The sequence below is a fragment of the Cnephaeus nilssonii genome (genome assembly GCF_951640355.1).
Source record: "Cnephaeus nilssonii genome assembly, chromosome: 11".
Lineage (NCBI taxonomy): Eukaryota > Metazoa > Chordata > Mammalia > Chiroptera > Vespertilionidae > Cnephaeus > Cnephaeus nilssonii.
Window position 1 is genome coordinate 15,590,680 of NC_137082.1, and position 7,265 is coordinate 15,597,944.

The 7,265-nt window shown below is 44.0% G+C and overlaps 1 pseudogene across 1 annotated transcript; it reads left to right on the top strand.

Moving 5' to 3' along the window:
- The first annotated feature begins 2,576 nt into the window (after positions 1-2,576).
- Positions 2,577-5,948, top strand: LOC307107442 (non-histone chromosomal protein HMG-14-like; annotated as a pseudogene). Its single transcript has 2 exons — positions 2,577-2,861; positions 5,773-5,948. The product of its transcript is annotated as a non-histone chromosomal protein HMG-14-like (transcript).
- Positions 5,949-7,265: the final 1,317 nt, after the last annotated feature.

A 7,265-nucleotide genomic window follows, 5' to 3' on the forward strand; every position in this document is an offset into this window, starting at 1 on the left:
TTGAATTGACATTTTAACAACTGGCCTTTGGATGACAATGCCCTTAATCATATTCACCACTTTCATTCTTTCACTACTAACTTTTAAGTCTATACTCTATTAGGCAAAAGGAATATGGGCATTTAGCAGTCCCTGCCTGCCTTGAATATGTCCCCTAGTGTGTTTTACTCAAAGTCCCTTTGCTCCAGACTCTGAGAAGATTGGGACCACAAATGAGAGAAGCAGGCAGAAGTCAGCACCTTGGGAATTCACTCTTTGGTACCAAATATTGTCTTTTGGGAGGTTGAGGGTATTAAATCTCCTCCATCTCTCATGCTGAAAACCTGGAAGGGTCTAGGAAAAGAAGAATATTCTATCATCCATGGTTGTAATTCCAAGCACTTGGCCAGAACAATTTTCATAGAGTAATGCCTCTGTGAGAAGAAGTGATTATCAAATTTGAAGCCATGAATATCTTTGTGGAGACATATGTAGTAGAGCAAACATTGTCAGTGGGCACCCACATCCCCGGGCCCTCACTTTTGTACATGCCAATGCCTGAATCAGGCAGAGAGCCTGCACAGCTCAGACAACGAACAGGTCAAAAATGTCCAGAAACTAATGCTGTGGGAGGTGCCTTCAACCACGGACAGACAGAAGTTGGTGGTTACAGAGTCCAACTTTCTCAGCTTTGGGTGACACAGCTCTAAAGCATGTTCAATGTAGTCATCCAGATGTCCCCAGTGGGATTGAGTCCCAGCTTCCAACAGTGGTAACATGCTCATGGGTGTACCTTGGATTGGCTTCCTTCTCTTATCTGTCTTACTTCTACATTCTGCTACCATCCTTCCCAGAATCCTTTTTCAAATAACCTATTTGCACCCCAATTCTTGTCTCAGGTTCTACATTGGAGGGAACTCAGCCTGATTCTGTCTCTGAGGACAATGAAGTCTAATATCAGATGCTTTTATTGAACAAAGATGGGACCAGTCCATGTGGCATAAATTAGGGTTGGCTATGCATTTCCTGGTCTAATATTTCCCACTGAGCATTGGTCCCATCTGGTTCTTCTGCATACTATGAGTTAGACCACCAAGTGCTTATTTCCAGGCTCACCCATAGAGAGCTGGGTAACCCTGGGCATGTCACTTTTCTTCTCTAGTCCTAGTTCCCCTACCTGGGACTGGATATCAAACTAGTTCTTACACAAGGGGTTGTTGTAAGGAAAAAAAAAATGAGAAAAATGTTTGTGAAAAGTTTAGTATAGTGCCCAGCACATAGAAAGTACTTAATAAATGTTAACTGTCATTACTACTCTACCATTATTATTATTATTATTATTATTATGCCTAACTTCTTAGAATGAATTTCTGAACATATGTAGAACTTTGCCATCTATTTTTTTTGCTCAGTCTTAAGGTTGATATGCCATAAAGAATTCAATTAGCAATAAAATTTTGGTTCAGAATATTATTATGACATAAAATATCTGAATTCTGGAGCTTGGCACTTGCAGATCCTAAATTGTATAGAGAAAATACACTATCTCTTAAAATGAGAAAGTTTTATCCAACAATTTATCTAGATTTTCTCTGCTTAGTTGCAATTTTATTTTCTGAAATGTTTCTAATTGTGTTTACAATTTGGTGGATCATAATTTGAAAAAATTACCTTAAAAATAATTTTTAAACTACAAGTTCTTTTTTTTTCCATCTCCAAATTATTGAACATGGATGGAAGCCATCTAACATTTTTCCCCCAAGGGCAACTGTGCAGAAAGTGACAAGGTAATGATGTCGTTGGGTGGAAAATTTATCACGTTGATTACTCAGACAGGCAACCATATGTAAAAAATAAAAGCAGAGTTATTTCAGGAGCCCTTCTTGTGTACTTTCCTAGACTCACATGTCTGACCTCCTCTGTATATCTTCTTTAGAATCTTCTTTCTCAACCCTTTCCTCCTTTCCTGCCCCACAAAATGAATAGCCTGGTCCCTTAACATAGATTCCAATATAGAAGCTTCTATCAGCGAGAATTCTGATCAAATTTCAAAACAAAGTGTACAAGACTAGATGGAGTGTTTCTGATCCCTTCTGTGCTCACACAAAGTGGATGGCAATGAGTTATGGAGTGGGCGAAGTCTTCACCTGAAGTCTCTGTTTGGGTGTGTCCTTCACTGCCACCTTACCCTTTTGGGTGCTTAATCTCTTCCTTACTGTTTGTTCCATTTTGGCACCCTCTCTGCCCCCAAAGTTCAGGAAGAATCTTCAGTAAGTAATTCAAACCCTAATGTTGTTAAGCATAATTATAGGGTTTGAGTGTCATTAGGATATCATATGGGTGAGGAGAGCAGGCATTCCTGAATCCGACTCTGAACTACAGTTGTTTCCCCCTCAATGATTCTATTAGAGAAAGAAATAGGACAGCAGCCAAGGAAAGTGAGTTCCTTACTGCTGTCAGTCATGGTTGGGCCACCAACATGCAAATGCACAGAGCTCTGGTATGCTGCTTTAGGTAGAGAAGGCAATATGGCCCAATCCTCTTTGCAGATGTTTGAGGCATGCAGGCACCCAGCTCGCACATGCCCCAGCACTACCATGCCCAAGAGGAAGGTCAGTTCTGCAAAGAGGAGGCAGAGAGGAGCCTAAGAAGAGACCAGTGAGGTTGTCAGCTAAACCTGCTCCTGCAAAAATCTAAAAAAGCCAAAAAAGGCCAGGATAAAACTGCAGACAAAAAAGTACAAACAAAAGGGAAAAGGGGAGGCAAGGGAAAGCAGGCCAAAGTGGCTGACCAAGGAACTAAAGATTTACCTGCAGAAAACGGAGAAACGAAAAACGAGGAGAGTCCAGCATCTGACAAAGCGGGAGAGAAAGAAGTTCCAAGTCTGATGAATCTCATTTACCATGTCTTACCAGTGGTCCCTGTCTCTCTTCTTATGCAAACCAAAAGATTTTGTAAATGCAAGTTTTCAGTAGCATTTAGAAACATTTTTAAGAAGGAGGGAATTTCACCTCATCCTATTTTTTAAGTATAAATGCTTTTTTTTCTAAGAGGTGAAATCATTTGCTGGTTGGTTGGTACAACCAGAAAATAGTGGGATATTGAATATGGGAGGCTTTGATGGTCTCGGGTGTCAGGTTAACATTTCATACATGAGATAGGTTTAATACAAAGCGTACTAAATGGCAATTTGAGGCACTCATGCATTTAATATGTCTTGAACATTTTAAATTACTTCTATTATCATGTGTTTGATAGAATTGTTTCCTAAAGAAAACCACTTCTTGATCTTGGCTCTCCCTGTCAGAATTTTGTGTATCTGTAACATGTTTGGTGTGGTAGTCCAGTTTTCCTAGTAACTTTGTTAGTGTGCTATGAAAGATCAAACGTTTGATTAATGTAGTGTATATGATATTAAATTGTGAATTAGTAGGACTTTGATGAATGGAGTATCAACACTGGATATTCTAAAATTTGCCTCCAAATTTTAAGCTGGAAAGTCACTGGAATAATTATTTAGGAAAGAATCACAACAATATGACTTTTTTTTTTATACTGATGTCAATTGTGTACAAATTACAGTGTCTGTATACTTATCCTCAAAACAACCAATAAAATTTCAATTATGAAAGAAAGAAAAGAAACCATTCAAGTGGGGGTGGGGTGGGGGGACAATGGGGGATAAGGACACATATGTAATACCTTAATCAATAAAGAAAAAATAAAAAGAAACCACGCAATGGGGGATGCAAAGATTAATTAGATGCAGATGCTGTAATAATCATCACAGGCAACATTTCTCAAACACTGTGTTCCGGGTCTGCTGCCAATTGCTTCATATGAACTATCGCATTTAACCCTAATAATAACCCCATGAAGAAGCTATTATTCCTGTGCCTGTTTACCGACAAGGAAACTAAGGTTCAGAGACAAGTGACTTCTTCAAGGCTCCACAGTGAGATAGAGATTTCTATGTGGTCACAAAACTCTTTTTTTTTTCCCCTCCTCAGAAGCATCTCACCATAGTACATTTTTTCAGTTGCCCTTGCATTTAGGTGTGACCATGTGACTGAGTTCTGCCTAATAAATTGTGTGCAGGAATGGCCACAAAAACATCCTACATAATTCTCTGTGCTCTCCTTCCCCTATCTGGCAGCCGGGCGGAGGACCCATGGCAGACTCGGAGGCCCTGGGCGATGGTGGAGCCATCGCATGAAAAGAAATTGACTGAATTTCTGAATAACGGTGTGAAAAGTACCTCCTAACCAGAAACATCCACTTTAGATTTTGTGTGAGCAAAATGTTACTGTGCTTAAGATGCTGGATGTGGGGCTTTGTAGTAGCAGGTGGTATTACACACCCTGCCTCAAACTTGTGGGTTGCAAGCAGTGAGCCAGGATCCACTGACTGCTGCACCACACGACCCACAAACTGGGAAAATACAAAGGACAGCGTGATCAGTGTCTTTCTTAAATCTCTTTACCCCCATTCTTGGTACTCTTAAGAGATCCCTAGCCCTCCCTTTTGGCCTTTGGAAGAATGGTCAGCTGTGGACACAAACAGATGCAGGAATGGGAGGGGTGGCATTGGGAATATGGAAAGGGAAAACGGGGTGCAGAAAGGGAACTGAGGTGAATCATGTGGTCAGGAAAGGTGAAAGGTAAGTGCATGATGGGACATGTTACCATTCAGCTGGACACCTGGTAAGCCATGGGACTGGGATAGCTTCTTTTTATTTATTTATTTTTTAAAATATATTTTATTGATTTTTTACAGAGAGGAAGAGAGAGGGATAGAGAGTTAGAAACATCAATGAGAGAGAAACATCGATCAGCTGCCTCTTGCACACCCCCTACTGGGGATGTGCCCACAACCAAGGTACATGCCCTTGACCGGAATCGAACCTGGGACCTTTCAGTCCGCAGGCCGATGCTCTATCCACTGCGCCAAACCGGTTTCGGCGGATAGCTTCTTTTTAAATAGGTCCTCTCTCTCTCCTTCTCTCTGTCTCTCTGTCTCTCTGTCTCTCTCTGTCTCTCTCTCTCTCTCTCTCTCTCTCTCTCTCTCTCTCTCTCTTTTTCTGAAGGCTTTACTGGGCATCAGGTAGGGCTGGGGCATGGACCATGCTGGGAGATCAGGGCCTGCACTCCAGGCCAATACTAATCTCCAGAGCAGTGCTGGGGAGTTCAGGGCTGAGCTCCGTCGGTGAGGGGTGCAGTCTGGCTCCTCAAAGCAGAAGCCACCACTGAAGGGAAGGATGGTTGATTGGCTTTAGGGATAATGTGAGGTGGGGTTAGGAATTTCGCTAAATAGAAGTAGGAAACTAAAGTTTTAAAGGGCCTCTTGAAAAGAGGGTTCAGAGTGAGAAAGGAGGGGATGAGTAGGCATCTGGGGAGGGAAGAAAGGAATAAAAAGGAGAAAAAAGTAAGACAGCTGGTTGTGGAGGTACAGGGAGGTCTGAAGATTCTCCAGGGCCCTGGAATATCAGGTGCAGCTGTGACTGCTCCCTGCCACCTTCTGGCGGTACAGGCCCTGCTTGTTGCCCACAGGCGATCTTTAGAAACAGAGGGCCTGGAAGGAAATGGCTGGACATCACGTGGGCAGGGATCTCTTTCAGAACTGCAAAGTGGGCCGCGAAGTCCTTCAGGTTTGGGAATGCCTCCAGGCACCTAGGCTTAAATATAGGAGGTAGGTCACCCGCGTCCTAAGCCAGGAAATCCACAAAGGCGAGCTTGACTCCTGCAAACCAAGACCTTTTCTTCAGAAACTGTAAAAAGAGCTTCATCTTTTCAGGGAGTGCTAGCAAGTACTCAGGTTTCAGTTTCTCAAAATTCAGAGATGTAGCAAATCCCAGCGCGGTCCATGCAGATGGCCATACGCCATTACTGGATCCTCTTCTACTCGAGCCACCCCAGCAGACCCGAACTCTGACCTTCCACTCCACACCTCGATGGTCACGACGAGAGTGAGGCCGCGATGGACTTTTTGGTCTCCGGTTTTTCATTATGTGCTGTGGAACGTGCTTCCAGGTCAACAACCAGGACAATCATCTCATGTGTTTCCTTTTCCTCTGGGACCACAGTCTTGTACTGCACTCCAATCTCTGACAATAGGTGGTGTTCTCCTCCCCCGTCCCCCCACCCCTGCCGTGGCTTACAGGGGGAGGGCTAGTCTGGGATTTGGTACTCCATCCTGACAGGAAGCAGAAGTTATCTTCCTGTTTGTTATTCTGATGCTTTTAGATGCAGATAGTGTCAATTGCCTCTTCCAACCTCTTCACACTCACTCATGTGTGTTGACGCAAGCAAGCTGGAGGGTACTCCAGTGTCCAGTGGGTGTTCTTGGGGGAGAAGCCATTCTTGCTGAAAGTGGGATCAGGAACTCAGGGGAGCAATGAGAGCATGACAGGAGGTTGTGCCCTGTCAGCTGGGGGCAAGCATTGGTTTGGGTTGGCTGCTCAAATCCTTCCGCCCTTTCACTTGGTGGGATGCAGTCTGTCATATACATACATGTAGGGGAGTAGGATGGAACTAGGAAGAGTAGGAGAAGGTCTGGACCAGGGGATCTGAGGACTAGATCCAGTTCCATGACTTAGAGGTTGTGGGATGTACAAAGCATTTGAACTCTCTGCACTCCCATCTCTCACTTGTAAAATAGGGGAAATGGTCTCATTGCCACATGGCATCAGTAAGTTCATGGATGTGACTTCATCTTGTAAGCCATGAATCCTCTTACACACACACAAACAGTCTTCCTCTCAAGGAAGCGAGTGAGGTCAGGTATAGAGTGTGATTTTCCCAGGGCCCCAGGATCCATTGGAGAAATCCCAAATTGCTGAAAGAAGAGAGAAAAAAAGGGAAAGACTTCTCCTCACCTCTCCCTCCAGGCCTAATTGGTCCATTTATCCCTTAGGCAGTAATACCAAGCCTGTCCTGGTGTGTGTGTGTGTGTGTGTGTGTGTGTGTGTGTGTGTGTGTGTGAGGCTTCTTGATTCAGAAATGAAAGGCAACACTGAGGCCCGCAGCCAGCCTGGTGAGGCCTCCCAAGGCCTCTCTGGCCTGCCTCTGCCACAGGGCAGCTGGTCACCCAGAACCCAGGCTGCTTCGCTTTGGGGCCTTGCAGAAGTGCCAAGCCTTTCTCGCTGTGAGAGTTTTGACTTCTCCCTCATCAGCCCCCTGGCTGCTATACTAGGTCGGATGTATAATCGCCTGAGAGTCGGGATTTGGTAATTTCCCTGGACCCTGAAGCTGAATAATGGACACCACCAGGGAGAAGTGCTGGTTTGG